The following is a 17,894-nucleotide window of genomic DNA, read 5'->3' on the forward strand; positions in this document are numbered from 1 at the left end:
TTTAGGTCAGAGGTGATCACATCCATGGATAAGAGGAAAGGAAGGGGGCAGAGTAAATGGAAACTTTTAGACTCAGCACAATTAACAGTTAAGTTTGACTGTTACTCAACTGATGTTCTGCTGCTCCATTTGTGCCAAAACTACGCTCTGCTGTGCAATGAATAACAGTGTGGTATATTTCAGTAATACCAGCAAATCGATTTGTGGATATTAATAGTGGCCACAAATAAAATATATGTGTTGGAAACCCAGAACACCTCTAGCCTCTCACAGCACTGTTGCTGTTGTTACCACTGTTTTTAGCACAATTAGTTGCTATCCCCCAGCTCAGCCACCTTTATGTTAGAGCCGTGTGCAGACAACCCCTAAATTATAGATACGATCTGATTATCTTATAGAAATCCTATGAAGCAAAACTATGTGAATTTTGAAAGATGAAATAACACCTTCTTTGCCATACATAGGAAATGTTTCATCCGTTGAAACCTGATCAAATTGCCTTGGTTTCTTTTTTCTTTTTTTTTAAACATAAGTAGAAGGTAATGAGCAATGAAAGAAGAAATGACCCCAAAATTTGCAAGAAACTATTAAAAGTACAATAAAATTACTTGAAAGTTTGTGGGGGAAAAAATGAAAAGAGGGGGAAAATGACTTTGAAAAGGTGCTTAAAAATATAAATATTTTCTAACAATTTTAAAAATGTAATTATGATCATTTTCCCTAGCTTTTTTTCTTTTTTCCCCTAGAAATTTTCCCTAGCTTTTTAAAATACATTTCTTCTAGTTTTTGAAAGAAATTGCACCAGTTTGTTTGGGGTTCAAATGTTAACTTGTGAAAGACATCTGAAAGAGGCACTAGAAAAGTTATGTTGCTTCAGGTTTCAAAGGGTTAATTACAGTCTGCCTGGCATGAGCAGTAGCTTATGGTGGTTAATGTTAGCAGATATTAGCAAACTTTAGCCAAACATTGCTGTGTAACAATTCAGTTTACTGACTTCAATTCTCTTTTCTACTTATGCTAATGTTATGTTATATTTTAGCAATTACCATAATTTAGCAATTACCATAATCCTGCAGTTGTCTCATGGGGCCACAGTTTAGCAACAGCTACATTAACTTGCTTTAAAATACTACATCAAAGAATTCAGATGGCTAACATTTTTGTTGACCTGCTGTGATATTAACTTGCATACATCTAGGTTTATTGTTAATTCACCTCCAACTCTGAAAAAGACCATAGGCTAATATAAATGGTACTCAGCTATCAGGTGACCAAAGTACACACCAGCTGTATCACCAGCTTACTCCCTGCTGTGACTACATCTTGATCGCCTGTATTAAAAAATGACAAAAAAACCTCTCTTAATTAGATAACGCGAGCAACCTGCAATCGGTTCCCCTTCCAACTGTATCATATACATCAGGCTTAATAGCATCGATGTCTCCTGCAAAAGGCAAAAGTTGTTGTTTAACAACTTAATGAGAGTCTGATTTATGACTAGAGCCATGTGCCTGATAAATAAACAGCACAGGTGAGAGGAGCGGCATTTTCTAATCAGCAGCAAAGAAAAAGGCATTATGTTTAAGATTGTGTTTATGTGCGTGGGCCTGCGTATGAATACATGAATATGTGTCTGTGTGTACATCTGGGTATTAAAGTGGATTCAATTAATCATTCATCATTTGCTTTATACAGTCTGTGCACTACACAGATGAATAATACACACCTGTGCTCTTCACATGTGACTGGCCACATCTACTCTTATGTGATATGAATGTTTACACAGCTTCCCGAGGAGTGATATGTGTTGCCATGTATACCACTGTCCTCCAATCAGAATGCGATCTTGTGACCATGCAGCCAAGACTCCCTTGGCTGCATGGGATGAGAAAGAGATGAGAAACTTTGGCAGCTAGTGCATCAGCTAGCACAAAATGAAGCCTGCCTCATCCAAGAGCATTAAGATGTGGATAAATAAATAAAACATTGCCACCATGAGAGGAGAGGCAATGTGACAGCGGGATATTTTTTTTTCCCTGCTTTCATGTTGGCAGGCACAGACATTTTATTTTGGGATGAATCAAAATTTCCTGAAAACGCCTGTGTCAGGTGTATCTAATTATCTGACAGCGCATCCTCATTATAAAACGGCCCCTGGGAGTCGGCTACTCGGCTTGCCGAGCCTTGGACTGCAATCAAGGTGTACCTTGCAGTAAAAACACAGTGGTAATATAGCTGCTATGCTTACATAGGTGTACTGTTTTCACCTTTATTTTGCTGAGAAATGGGCAAAATTTGCTCGCCTCTCATTCTGTACACTCCTAGATTCCTTAAATCCTTACATGTGTGGAAAATCTACATCCGGAAAACATGTATCTATGCAGTAGGACAGTGTGAGAAATGTGCATTGCAAAAGAAAAACGGCTATAAATTCATTAGCAGCTGTTGTGACAGCCCCTTGCCATCTCAGCCATGCCCCGATTATGTCACCTGGATGAAGTTTATAAACCATAATTACAGCTTACTCCTGTTCCTCTCCAGGGAGGTGCAGCAGGCAGAGGAAAAGTGGGTGTGTTGTCAACACTAGCTGCACTAGAGCAACCCATGTTAAAGTATAATTAATGGGAGAAAGATATTTTTTTGCAGAAATGCGACTCTCTAACTGGCATGGCTCTCGGGGGTCACAGTGGAGGAGCTTGCGTGAGAAAGCAGACCTGTCTAACCCACACTTACTACTTCTAGCTGTTGCTCAAATCCCATCCAGCAGTGATTGATGCGGGCCTGGCGAGTAGTTTTGGGAGTATCACTCAAAAGGAAGACGGAGGGAAATTGCAAAAACGTTGCCAGTTTATAAAATGGGAGCGCTGCTGGGTAAAGGATGGCAGGGGACACTCTTACCTGGGACTAATCCTTGAAAGCTTTGCAAAAAATTCACTGGCTGTCAGCAAATGATTCAAATCCACTTTTGTGCTCAGAAGCGTCTTTACACGTGGGGGATAACTAGCCTAAAGGACTGCTGTGTTTTAAACATGTCGTCATGTTGCAGTTTGTTGTGCAAGCGGTGGTGCTTTGAAATGGGGGGGGGGGGGGGGCGTATTTGTCTCCTGTTGGTGTCTCTGCTGGACTTGTTTATTTTCACACTGGTATTGGCATTGTTACATTTATATATTCATTGTTTATCATAGGAACACAATCAGATTTGTATGATGTCCACAGTGTTTCTATATCCCTTAGTGCCTTGCTATTTGAGCAAGACACAAAAGCAAAGATAGATAGAAAGAGAGTTGATCTTACTTAAGATAATCTTGGAATTCAATTGCCTTAATCTATGTTCATTTTCTATCTAATTGTTATTTTTACTCAAAATCTAAAAGCATTTACTTAACTTTGTTGTTGCAACTTAAAAAATCGGAAGTGGAATTACCGTGTCTTTTTCCAAGTTTTAACAACTTCATTTAACAAAGTTGGTCTGACTTGACTTGATCATGATGGAGGATGTTGTCGATGATTATGTTAGGAGATCTGCGAGTTCTGTTTTGTTAACATTTTTAAGAAAATACAAATGATTGACCAATTTGCAACAAGCACAATACAGATTTATGGCATGGTAAACTAGGTTTAGTAAGTTGCTAAAACTTAAAAAGATTGATTTATTTAAACTTGTTATTTTTAAGTTGCAACAGCTTCACAAAATTAAGTAAAGATAACCACATTTTGAGAAAAATTTACAATTAGATGTAAAGTAAACATAAATTACAACTAATACGTATATTTACTTGCATTTTTAATATTTTTTTCCTCTTTTTTTGGAGAGGAGGGAGGGTAAACTCATCTTGTCAGATTGAAAGATAAGCTCAGCATTGTAAATCTCTAACGCCAGGGTAACATTAAGCAATGCCAAATCCAGCCTTAATCCCAGTCCAAAAAGGTTACCCCGATTTCAATAACCTCACACCACAAAACAACTTCTTTTTAACCCACAATGACCACCATAACTAAAAACTACTGTGACCAGCATGTTAATTCTAAGTGCCTTTATATCACCACTTCCTGTCCTTGTGTGCTTCCCAAGTTTAGCTCTTCTTGAAATGCAACAGTAGCCTATCTCTTGCACCGCCTCATGACTGGCAGACTGTAATGCTATTACCTCTCCTCAATGGTCATGCTCACTTAGCCCTCTGTCACTCTAGTCCAGCCAGGGAAGACACATCTTCTGGCTGCGTGAGCTGTCCTTGCCCTCATTTGCTTCTCCTCAGCACAGCTTGGCTACAATATAGAGAGGTGGCCAAACTTTTCAGTTCATTATCTTGTCTTTTAGAGGCTTTTTTTCCCCTTAGGGTTGCAAACTATGACTGCAAATCAACGGGTAATTGGCTATATCACTTGTCAGTAGTTGTCTGACAAATACTCTTAAACGTAGAGAAAGGCTTGTATAAATCATGGTAACTTCCAAATATAGCTGGCAGTGATGGAGGGCGGGAAAAAGAAAAAAAAAACACGGGCCTCTTGCTGACACACTACTGCGCATGATCCACTGTCAATCACCAGTCAAATCTGACATCAAAAGCCTGTCAGATAACAGCAGCAAAATGGGTAAATCGAGTGAGTCAGAGCCCACCCACCGTCTACATCACCTGAGTCAGGACGCACGCACGCCCTCGCGCGCACACACACATACACACACACACACACACACACACGCACACACACAAATCCAAACCATTCAGCACCAAACATTTAAGCAAACTTTCCCAACACGTCCCACACAGAATATCCCACAAATGCTTGCGTGCGCGCTCGTGCATCCTCTATTTGTCAGAGCATCGTTGTGGGGCAAGGATGGCTCTGTGGTGTTGAGCACAGGATGTCTTAAACAATGACGGTGATGGAAGAGGGTTCTAAATGCGTATATATGTAAATATCTCGCCACCATCTGGAGCGTAACGGCGAGCAGCAGACCGGTGCACGTTGTGCGCTACAATATCCATAACGCAGCTTCAATATGCAAAAATATGCGCTCTGGGCACCTACTTACATCGCGGCACGACACATAACTTGGAGTAGCGGACACTTAATTCCACACAAAAAAACATAAAGAGCGGCTTTCAACTGCAATTGACAAACAGAAGATGCAGAAAAAAGTCTATACTACTTACTATGTACCCAGGCGGTAGAATGCAAAGCCCCGGTAACTGTAATTAAAATAGAAACAAATGAAGGATGCGCTTTTAATTTTTTATTAAAAATTAAGTCAATATGGTAAATAGCTGCATGCACTCTAAATCATGAAGCTTTTTTCGTATCAAAATAACCACTTACTTACCGGAGCAGTCCGATTAAATTCCTTAGGAAATTCCAGAGGAGTCCCTTCTTTCTTCTCTCAAAGTCAGAAAACAGCAATGCTTTTCTTATTCCAAAAACAGGCCCGTGGTTGAACTGAAAGAGAGAAGAGACCAAAAACAGCCACAACAAATTCCATTAGAACCGGGAGTCCCCCCCATCACTTCACCACCACCACCACCCAAAAAGTGTTGACATAACATCTGTGAAGAGCAGCAAACAAAAAACTCGTCATAAATAGTCGGAATGGATAGATGGTACCTGCTCTCTTTATCACTGTCGACAAAGACAATGAGAGCGGCAATAAGACGGGCAGAAAACTGAGAGAGCTGAGCTTTTCTTGGGAAACGCAGCCCCAGCGTGCTGTCAGATTATAGCAGCACACACACACTCGCGCACACATACACACTGCTCGCGGCGACGGTTGGAGAGAGAGGGAGGGAAGAAAGAGACCGGGGATGGCAGGGATGCTGCGCTCAGAGCTGCGCTTCGCAGTCCGGCCGCTTGATGGCCAGCTCGAGGAGCAGCAGCAGCAGCAGCACGCTGGGAGTTTTCCCACCATGCCAAATTTAACTGGCAAATGGTCCTTCAATAAGATGCTGAAGGCCGACATCCTCATTATAACCCTTTAAAACATCTATGTTAAAAAAATATCATCCTGCTATCACCACAGCTATCATTATTTATTATGGCAGCACCTGGCAGCAGCTTGCACACTGGTGGCTCTGAATGACAGCTCACTCATAGCCTGAAGCATATACAGTTTAAATCATGCAGTGAATGCAAGTAATTACATATACTCAAGTACTGTTTGATGTACTTTTACTTTAGGTATTTACATCTCATGTAACTGTATAATTGGGAGGGATATGCACTTTTTCATATGTAACAAAGTATAAATTTGATTAAATCAGCTGCACATTGAAAAACAATTGTTAATTAACTGGAAAATGGTCCTTTGCTTAATAATATAATAATAATAATAATAATAATAATAATAATAATAATATTATTATTATTATTATTATTATTATTATTATTTATTATTATAAATAAGTCAATAATATCACTTATACTTTACAGTCCCTCTAGGATTTCACTGTCTATTTTTTTTTTTTTTTATTGTTGTGGCCTGAAATACCCTATTTCGCAGCAGCTTTTCTCAAGAAATGTCATGTAAGCTGCAATATTTTGGGGGCTTTTTTCTTAATCATAAGGGTCTGTATTTTTTGGTTACAATTACTGGGATTAACATAACATGATATGATACATTTTTAGAGCCAATATTGGTGTAAAATAAAAGAAATATTTTTTAAAAATCTGCTGGTCCAAAGTTGTCTTTGTCATTTAAGTAACAGCAGGTCAGAAAGATTTAGAAACAGCAAGGTCGACAAGGATAAAACAGACTAATCTGATTATAAAGTCAGTGACTGACAGTTGTCAGTGGATCAACAGTAGACTCCTGATAAATAGAGAGAGAGAGAGAGGAAGAGAGGGGCCAAGCAGATCAATATGCTGTGCACAGTTGTACAATGAAGTGAGTCAAATTTTGCAGTCATGTTGCAGTGATTACACAAAGTTTGAAGGTTGTGCAGAATTCATGGGGATTGGCTGATTTCACGTGAAATCCTGCAGTGATGGACTATAGCGCATCTTATGATACTCCTTTGGGCAATTCCAAATAATTTAGAGTTTTTCTTTTAATATAGTGCATTTTGCTAATAATACTTAATTACCTTTATACTTTTCATGCAGGGTTTTTAAAGCTGGGGCAGGCAATTTAATTTCAGTGTCATTTGAGCTGATAGCTGCGGCATCAAGTTCATGTTTATGTATGTTAGCGAGGGCCTCAAACCCTCCTAGCAGGGAGCGAGGTGAAGGAATTGTGGGGTCAGCATTTTTAGCTTTGCTAGTTTTTGTCTCATTTGTGGTCTGATAAACAGTGTGTCACTCCACAACGATATAAGATTAAATAAATTGGGAACACTGGGTCACTGTATGAATTGCTTATTTACATGGTCATCTGGTGGGACGGATTTAGGATAGAGAGGAGAACCACCACACTTTTAAATGAGTGTATTTTAAGCCAAGGATCTGCATATGTCCTCCACTAGTGAAATGCTATAAGAACTAACTGTATAGTCCACATTTACATTAACCGGATGTTTAAGGTTTCACTATAAAACTTGGAGAAGTGGTACACAGCTGTAATTTTACTTGGAAAACCAGGAAAGGAACCAGTGTAACTGATAGCACAATGTTTCAGTTCTACTATGTAGCCCATAGGTTTTGGGTTAGTTAGTTGACACTTCCTCACTGTGACAACAGGGAAAAGCAGCCCTGATTGATGTTATTAATTACACGTGTGTGACACATTTAGATGTGTACTGTAAAAAAAGACATATTGTGCCTCCTACAGGTCCAATGATAAAAATCGTTTACTGATAAAAGAACTAAAATGATTATGCATGTTGTTTTCTGCATCAATTTAACTATTTGGTGTTTGTTTTGCACAGTCATTTGTGTCAGTTATGAGCCGAGAATGGTTTTGAGTTAAGTGAATTTTTACACAAGTAAACTATGTTTTCTTACCTGCAATTTCTCTGCGGTTGACATTGGATCACACAGTTTGTGTGATAGTTGTAAATACAGATTTGAAAAACTGAAGCCTCCTTTTATAAAGTGGGACTCTGGTTCGGGAGTTCACCTGAGGTGAGAATTTATGCAGTATATGCCTTTCACATAGAGGATATTTTGACATGTCACAGTAGGAAAAGCACTGCAAGTAAATAAATAAATAAATAAATAAAATCTCTGAATTCTATTTACCTGCTGGAGTTTCAGCATCCTGCAACTGTGCATGCTGGGAGACAATTCGTTGTTAATGTTATTAGCAACGCCTGTGCTTTTCCTGCTATAAGGAGTCATAATATTTGCTGCATAAAAGGCCTATGAGATTTGATGTATTACCAGCAGCAATTATTATGTTGTTTATTCACATGTATGTGAGTTCCAGATACTTCTAACATGAGTATTTGGAGCATGCTGGGCGTCCGAACGGACAGTGAAAATGTGGATTATGCTGCAGGAGTGGTTAGGGAAGTTTCTAAGGACAAGTTGCTTTTTTGCCATAAAACTGGGTCAGCAATGAATTCATTGCAACTCATGTGAATCCAAGCTGACTGCATCTGTTGTACTTTGTGAATGCGCAAGCTACAAACTTTTCAGAGGCAGTAATTCTTTGATACTGAAAATACAGCAGTTTGGCTGAGTGTTCCTTTAAGAGGCTCAACATACACACAGTGTTCCATATACTGTGTCTACTCCAGTACAAGATAGCCTAGTCAATATAGAAAATTAACCTTTTTTATTAACTTAAATTCTAATCTAATCTAATCTAATCTAATCTAAATGTATGATACACAGGGGAATATTTTTATGACTGATGATGTCATCAGTTTGTTTGTTTGGAGGCATTTTGAAGGATGAAAACAGCCACCCTTTTTGTTAACAGACACAGAGAAAATGTTGCTGCACAAAAAAAGTGCAAATTGCAAAACTGAAAACTTGAAAATGGTTAATTTACCATCTTTTCCAGCACAGAGGACATAATTATAGCTCATTATCAGGTGTGCGTGGTCGCGTGCCATATCTTGCAGTTTACCAATGCTGCATTCATGTGCTCCTCGGATGATCCCGAGTTGGTGTGTTCATGCGCTTTAAATTATAATTGGAAACAATAGAGATACAACAAAGGAGATGTGTTGTATTGTATTTCTCAGGGCATTTAAAAAAGGTGTTGGTAAATTACGAAGTGGTTTTGTCCCAGACTTGTTGCTGCATCACTAAAACTACAAAAATATTGCTTTAGGCTACCTGACTAATGCTAATGAATAACTAACTAATTTAGGTCACTCTACATGGACAGCAGCTAATCGTAATAACCTATTATATCAAAAATTACATACAAGCAAAAAATTGACATGCAGTATATTAATGTATACAAGTCTACCATTAAACGAGCATTTACTTTCGTCCGCCATGTTTCTGCACATATGAAGTCAACTCGGCAACTCCTGTAGCAAAACTTTCGCCGACTTTCCGAGTTGTTCCGACTTGCGGCGGCGTTCATGGAGAGTTTCCCAGTGGGATGCTCATTTTTCCGATTATTTACACAACACTTGAATGCAAGACTAGCAGGGGATGTTCAGAGGTGAAAGACAGACTGACTAGCTTCCAGGTGCGCTGTTTTTCCAACTGTTGCGTGTTTGACTTGTGCTGAGAAACTTTTAAGACGGAACCACCTGGATTTTTCACATTGCCAGTGGCCGAGGACCGAAGTAAGCCAGACGAGTCGTTTTTAAAATTGTAAAATCCGACTGGATGAACGGTGTTTACGGAACTAGTTTTTCACGTCAGGGTGAAACGTACCATCAACAACGATATAATGGTCAACTCCTTGTCTTTTAAGGTCTGGGGATATGTGACTTGGCGGATTCTTTTAACCAGAAACTGGCGAGGAAAGACGGGGCTTAAGGTAAGACTGCTTACATTGTCATTGTTAGCGGCTGTTTTAATGTAAAATGCAAAGTTGAGGATATCACGTGCACTGCAAAGTTTGTGCGTCTGCTAGCAGCTGCTATCAGTCACCAGGCTTGGCATAGGGGCCAGATTCGTGGGTTTGCATGGAAAATAATGATTTATGATGTAAGACATGCAGTTTATGTGCTTGTGTGAATATGTGTAGTGTATGTAGTGAACTGTGTGCTTGCCCATTGGTGGCCTGAGGCACTTTTCTCACCACTTGCAAGAACTGACTATTTTGGTGTAACTATTATCTGTCTACAGTAGTCCCGAGGATCCTAATGCTGTCTGTTGGGATGCTACACGGCTTACATCTTTCTGCCATGCAATTTTGTAAAATATAAGCAATGCATGAATTTTGAATGGAGGACTGGTTCAACTCGCTCTATACTCCCAATTTAGATTTATTTTTTCTTTGTGAGACAGGAGATAAGATCATGTTGACAGGCTCATAGAAAAAATAAATAAATAAATTGGTGACCCTTCTTAAGTAACTGCAATGTCTCCACCGGGCATGATTTAGACTTGAGCCAGGTCAGGACTGTCTTTGAGTCAGTCCAGAGAACGAGTTGGTAATGACAAGTGTAAGCTCTGTGCAGCAGGGCAAACAGTTGGGCTTCCACTAATGTTGCAGGGAGCTCCATTTGTACCTATAATTGTCCCGGTTAGGGGCAACCCTTGAGCTAATGAGCAGCTGTCCGCTGAGAGACACTCCCTGTGGGAAAATGAGAAACTGAAGTGACACTGTTACTGGACTGAACTTCCTGACACGTCCTCCATCCATCATCCTCTGTACAGCTGCCTGAAGGTGCCTTGAATTGGTCTTTCAGCAGATTTTTCTTAGGAGGACAGCACTGCAATTTCTAATGCAGCTGTTAGGCTACTGTATTCCTGATGTGCAGAGGATGAATATCGTGTATAGGGCTGGGGCGAAGCGTCGAGGTAATCGATTTCGTGAATACGTCGATTCACGTGACGTGCGTCGACGCGTCGGTCCGTTTCTCACAGCGCGCGTCATGAGTGCGTGAGCAGCGTTGAGCCTGTTGTTTTTTGTTTTGGCGCTCGTGTATCAAGTTAGAGCGTGCACACTGCTCGCCCAAGCAGCCCGGTGTCTGAGCTGCGTGTTAGCTGCAGCACATCCCGAGAAAGGTGGCTCGCCGTTTTTTTACGCGTGACGCTCGCGTTTGTTGACTCTGTGCCACTTTACACTGCAGTTTAAAGTCTCTCTCTGCTACAGAGATGAGGAAATGCAAAGATGTTTTAACCCAACTTCCTTGCTTCCCTTTCAAAACAAAACTATCTGACTGTGTCTCTGTGGACAGAATGCCATCAGTTGCTGATACGATGCATTTTATTTTGAAACATTTACAGGACAGGGTTGTCAGCTGTGCAAGAGCTTACACAACTTCATAAATGATTGGAATTTGATGCAGAAAGAATATACTTGTTATGATCATTTCTGTTAGAGAAAAGTTATAGTGTTATTCAAATTGCACTAATTTTACTGTAAGATGTTTTGTTGGGCTGCTAGATTTGAGGTTTGTTACTGAAACAAAGACTAACTGTTTTGTTACTCCTCCTAAAAGTGACCTGTATTTTACATTGTTTTATCTATTTTGCTGTTGGATTGCTAAATGTAGATTGCACTACATTCCTCTTACTTGAGTGAAACAAGCTCTTGCATTAATTATATTTTGGAGAGACTTTATATCAGACTGTAAAACACAGATTACTAGTTAAGACTGGGCTATCTTTGTTGGGGAATAATACCCTGCAGTGTATGACAAGTTTTGAAATGTTATTTTTGGTAAAGTCGTTGCCATGTTATTTGAGTAATAAAAAATAATAGTTAGATCAATAAAAAAAAAATCGATAGATAAATCGATTAATCGATAAATGAATCGATAAAAAATAATCATTAGGTGCATCCCTAATCATGTATTCCTTTTTAGTTTATGTGTTGCTCTGTGATTGTTCACCTGTTGGTGGGCTTTTAGCACTTATAGGCTTAGATAATAACAAGAATTGGGAAGAAATGTGCTAATGTAGGCTGTCCAGGCCAATTTATGACTGATAGCATGAGTAAAATCACTATTTCTTAAAATAAAAACTTAACCAGTGCAGAACCCAATTAAGTTCCAGGCACAAAAAAAAAACAGGATATAACTGTCAACTTCTTGTCGTCTCAGGTCTGGATATATGTGACTTGGGGGATTTTTTTAACCAGAAGCTGGAGAGGAAAGATGGAATTTAAGGTAAGACTGCTTACAATGTGAATGTTAGTGGCTGTTTTAATGTAAAATGCAAAGTCGAGGATATCAAAGTGTCCTGCAAAGTTTGTGCGTGTGCCACAAGTTGCTATTGAGCTACCAGGCTTGACATAGGTGCCAGATTTTTGGGTTTGTGTGGAAAATAGATATTAATTTAAGATGTAAGAGATGTAACTGATTTGTCTGTGTAAATATGTAATATTTTGTGTATGTAGTGAAATGTGTGCTTGCCCATTGGTGGCCTAACAGTAATGGGGAATTTTTACTCATAAATCATTAACTTTTTTTTTTATTAGGATACTTTCTGTTTTTTTTCTATCCATTCTAGTGGATGAATAATCTTAACACAGAAATCACCTAATAGCTAAAATGACAATAGTTTCATAAATGGTTTAATGCATAACAATGAATAAAGCCATGCTATAATGTTAAAACTTTAGATGAATATTCTATTAACACAATCAATCAGATGCATTATAAGCTGATTGTATCATTACAAAATCAAATCAGAACAGTATTTCCTCATTCAAACATTATTCCCCATTATGTTTCACACTCAGATATCCCTGTGACACTCAGGTCCACCCTCCATTCCCTTTTTAAAAAAAATCCTGAGTGAATGCAAAAATCTTTGATATCTTAACATGTATGAGTAAGATAACATCTTGCATTTACTGTAAACAGTTTGAACAAAAATAATGTATTTTATGATTTATAGACTGAAACCATGCTGATGCTGATATGTCTGCATTTGAGCGGAATCAGATGTAGGTAATCATAGATCTATACATCCTAGAAAAGTGTCCATTGGAAAGGAAAGGGGATCTGAACGGGGTAATATCATAAACATTATTAATACTAAATAAAAAAGTAACTTTGAGTGCAAACTGTGCAGAATATAGAGCGACTCCTTTGGTCCGCCACAGTAAATGTGAAATAAGATAATGCACCAAAGCGTACTTTTTAAGATATTGTAATACAAACAGTTCTGTTGTTGTATGGTGGAAAGGATGTGCAACCAGTTAAGTTTGGTTTTGAGCTGCTGACAGGTTAATGGTAGGTTCAGGAAATCACAGATTCCAGGTAGTTCAGGTGGCAATTGACCCGTACTGACTTTGAGATGGCAGTTTGGTGACGAGAGCGCCGCAGAGGTGTGTGAGGTCAGCAGCAACCTTTCCAGCTCTCCTCCTCTTTGATTGATGGTAGTCCACAGCCAGCACCTTCTTACAACTCTGTTGTCTTGCATACTGTCCTTCCTGTCAGGAAGCTGGTCACCTTTACAAACAGGTGTGTTGAAGGAAAGCTGAGTTAAGTTACTGTGGAGCAGTATGTGTTGAAGGAGGAGTGAGATCCAGGAGTCAAGCTGTTTGTGTTATTGACTAAGTAGTGTGCCCTGTAAGCAAAATATAGTGGATTTGGAGGATGGTTGACATGATTTCAGGGTTTTTTTTTTAAAGGTTGCCCCGTTTGGATTTTGAATTGTAGACTTTTCTCAGACTGCTTGCTCACTGCGAGCTGGGGCCTACATAGTAAAAGACTAACCATTAAGTATTACTTTCAACTTTAAAATAACATTGGAATTTCATCATTATGTCTCTGTCTTGCCTCATCTTACTCACACACACCACTCTGCAATAAAATTGTTCTGTCTGGAGTGCATGCGGTATGGTGTTTCTTAGACTTTATTTTTCTCCATTGTTATTCCGAACATGGACATATGCATGTTTCCTGTGTGCACAGGGTTTGTCTGAGCGATCAGCAGTATATCTCTGAGACTGAGGCGGCAGGCAAAGCAAATCAATGTTAATCAGCGCCATTCTTTATTTAATTTATGTTTACAAATCATATCAACTCAGCTCGAAGTGTAGCATAATGCTATACCCTTTGTCCTACAAACTTGCAACAACAATGCTCAAATGTGAGGCCGATTGTGCTGCTAATGTGAGACTGTCACATGACTTGTCACCGTGTCAGATCATCCATTGGCTTAGGGCAGCTGATGTAACCTTTCTATTGATCGCCCAAGGTTGTGCTCTCTATGCAGGAGAGCTGCATTACTAAGGTGCTCTTGACCTTTTGTGGATGTGTCATGATTTGTGAACATTTCATTACCCAAGCTTCCCTATACCCCCTGATGTCACCTGTTGATTGACTACTAGTTTGATGTTTGCTCTTTACCATCTGGCTATCATTGAAGGCAAATTTTATAAAAAAGTTATCGTACCATACTGAAATGCCTTGCACACAAGGACTAATATTTTCCAAAGATATTTTGCATTCACAGGATGAGATACAGATGGTGCACAGCTCTCTGAGCTTTTACAAAGTCTGCATGCTTATATATAGAATTTCCTGTTACATAAGTACATGCTGTATTGTGGATGAATATATTGACTTTGCTGCACCTTTTTATACATATTTATAATTGCATTTCGGATTTTTTCACAAATTAAATTCAGTTTAGAGTTCAACCTCACACATTATTAATAGATTTAAATCATCATAATATAACTTAGTCTGACTACATGATTACCACAGACAAACATGACAATGAAGGCATGTTATTCAAACATGAGCGAAATCCACTGACGAAGAACAAAATGGGATTCCACTATCCAAGCCTTATTTGCCTCAGTATTAGATTGGGCGAAAATACATCGCTGGAATTCTGCCAAGTATGCAATATAAATAAAAGTTGAGTGGGTGAAGCTCTGCTCACTGCTTTGTATCTGATATTCACTTTGGTTCACACAGAAGTAAGGTGATATTTATGAGTCATGGTATTATTCTGGGAGACTGGAATTATTTGGAACGTTCTCTTGCTCATACCCGTTTCAAGAGGCATAGTTCTGTGACTCCACAGCTCTTTAGTACCTCTTGTGATCACTGCTGGATTATAGGACAAAGCAGATTTGCATATTTTTCTTGTTCCATGCGTTCATTTGTCCATTTTTAATATACCACACTCCAATGTACAGTGTGCTGTGATTTATTCAGAACTCTTTTGAATATTTGTCGATGTAAAATACAACAGGAGTAGAAAGGATGGAGACTGAGAGGCAGGAAAGAGGAGATGGGGGCGTTTACTCACCCCTGTGATGCTATCATTAGCTCTCTTTAGATGACAGAGCTAAGATCACGCTGGCCTTGCCTAAGGTAAGAAAGATGAGAGAAGCCGGGAGATCAGTTGGCAATGCGCCATGCCGAAGCAACAGTACAAATCTCTCTATGTTGTTCTCTGTTTTTCACAAACAACATGTTCATTCCAACAAAAAATTTTACGCTGACAGCTGAGTTTGGGGGGCAAGCGCCAATGTGAACTCGCCTGTCACAAACAATTATATTGGAGTGAAGTTCCCCTGTCCTCAGAGGTCACATCTCCTGAGGCTCAGACTGAAAGTGATGGAGAACAGTGACAAAATCATTCAAAAAGTCCCCAAGCTTGAACATCAGCTTCATGGCTATGCAGCTCCCAGTGCATCTATATGTAGTTACAACTTAAAGTCTGTAACTTCAAGCAGTGCAATGAGGTCAGATGTATGTAGTCATGCTTGTGTGGTGAATTTTGAATATTCCTCACATGAAACATTTAAGACACTTGAAGCCCCCCGAGCATTCAAAAATATTTATATAACTGCAGGCTTCTATGAATAGTTTCTGTTATCACGATTTCTATGGGAAGTATAGGAATGTCTGCTGAAGTGGCAGCTCTTCTTTGACTAATTACAACTGGGACTGGTTTAAAATATGAGAGGATGGAGGGCAATCCATTATATACATTGCCAGCTATTTTTTTGTCAAGCCTTGGAGGTCCTTGGCATAATAAGTGTCCTACAAAAGGATCCTAAAGGAGTGGGTCAGGACTGTGATTGATTCTAATTGGACTGGTATTTTGGAGACAGTCATCTTCAAATTCACACTATAGAATCCTCTTAACCAACACAGTGAGAGTCATGATAACTGTAGCGATATTGACACCCTTAAGACATGTGGCAAATTAAATAAAGTTTTGCCGGAGGACTGCACACATCCACAGCAATTAGATAACCAGAGTCTGGTTTGCTGTCACATATTAGTCTCCACTCCAGAATTTCCCTCTGTCTCTGAGTCATTAAGAGCTGCTTGATGCATGTTGACCCCTTCGAAGAGCTCGCAGGTGAGAAGGGACTGACAAAGGAAAAGTGTTTGCCAGCCCAGTTATTTTCTAATTCATTTGCACTTTGAGAAGTCACAGTTGACCAAGCATTGTTAACAGTGGATTAATGAGATGGGATTACTCCTATGCCTTGCCAGAAAAATGTTTACATGCTGAGCCAAGCTGCACTGTGTAAGGAATTCCCAAACCAAGTGGCATAATTACATGGCCCGTTAAAAAAATTAGTTTTTGGTTTTAAGATGACATAATTCATGTATGTTATGCATCAAGATGCCCACTACACTGAAAACTCTCTTGTGTGCATAACAAATCAGGATCAACAAATTTTATACTATGAAGGCACACTATTCATAATTCACTTTTCTTCAGTCACATAAGGCAATGACATAGCAGAGGATGGTTTCATCAGACAGCTGTGGCTAATTTCCTTCTTTTGGCCTTGCCTTGGTTGCTACTGTCGACCTGCATTAGCAGAACCTTATCCACTTTGGCATCCAGCACCTCAATGTTGGCTTTTCGGACCAGCCAGACTGCACAAACTATCTTGCTCTGCCAGTCTCACAATCTTAATTCCAGAGATCACCCCCTGTGGTGATACTGCCCCATGAGGACAATGAAACATAGTTTTCCTGTTGATGCTTTGAAGCTCTACTATTTATCCCAGTCTAGAAAACTGCTGCTGCTGCTCTGGAGGAGGGTGATGACTCTTGAGATGACACAATGCCCTTGTTATCCACTGAGGTGGATGTCAAGCTCCTCCACTCTCTTCCAGGGGTACACCAACTCTACTAGGGAACTGCAACTGCAACTATTTTGGGAAATCTTTTCAATGCGCTCGTCCTTTCAGCCAGTCGCTACAAACAGATATGAATGGAGATAATAAAAAAAAAGCTGATATAAAGATAGAGTAGATTGATTGCAAAATTCTATTCGGCCCTAATTGTCCATATTTATTTTTGTGTTCTGGGTCTCCACTCTGACTGTTTACCTGCCATTCAAATGTGATTGGTCAATACTACAAAAGAAATACAACAGAAATAAGGACGCCTTTGATACCAAATCTTGTCATTTTGCCTTCAGATCATGCGTACATATGTCGATATCTGTTTATAGAAATTATCTTAAACTGACCTCTGTGTCAAGTGACAGAGTTCTTATGTCTTGCTGACAGGGCAGAGGAAATCCATCTCAAAAGGTGTAACTACTACCACATCTCATGTTATGGCTCTGGCTGTCTCCAGTGTACAGTATGTTTTTATTAGGCATGACTGTCCTGAAATGACAGGAAAGAGAGGTTCTTCTGGAGGAAGAACAAGCACAGCTGAAGCATCATATTCCCCAGTGCTCCTGCCAATTAGCTCTGCTTGTGCTCCTGCTGATTAGAAGATGCCGAGCATTTCAGTATCCAAAAGAAAGTCTGGCTTCTCAGATGCCACTGCAACCCAACCCAGACTGCCCTGCCTCTGACGCTTCCCCTCACTTAACCATTAAGGTCCAAGGGGTGCCATAGTTAACTTGCTGACTCACAGGGATCCCCTCAGCCA

The 17,894-nt window shown here is 39.5% G+C and overlaps 1 long non-coding RNA gene across 1 annotated transcript; it reads right to left on the reverse strand.

Annotated features, from left to right (window-relative positions):
• Positions 1 to 5,156: 5,156 nt before the first annotated feature.
• Positions 5,157 to 5,688, reverse strand: LOC121961982. Its single transcript, XR_006107103.1, has 3 exons — positions 5,602 to 5,688; positions 5,324 to 5,436; positions 5,157 to 5,192 (listed from the first exon to the last, which is right to left on the reverse strand). It is a non-coding gene; the product is annotated as an uncharacterized LOC121961982 (long non-coding RNA).
• Between the last annotated feature and the right edge of the window lie 12,206 nt (positions 5,689 to 17,894).

The sequence above is a fragment of the Plectropomus leopardus genome, chromosome 23 (assembly GCF_008729295.1).
Source record: "Plectropomus leopardus isolate mb chromosome 23, YSFRI_Pleo_2.0, whole genome shotgun sequence".
NCBI classification, from domain to species: Eukaryota; Metazoa; Chordata; class Actinopteri; order Perciformes; family Serranidae; genus Plectropomus; species Plectropomus leopardus.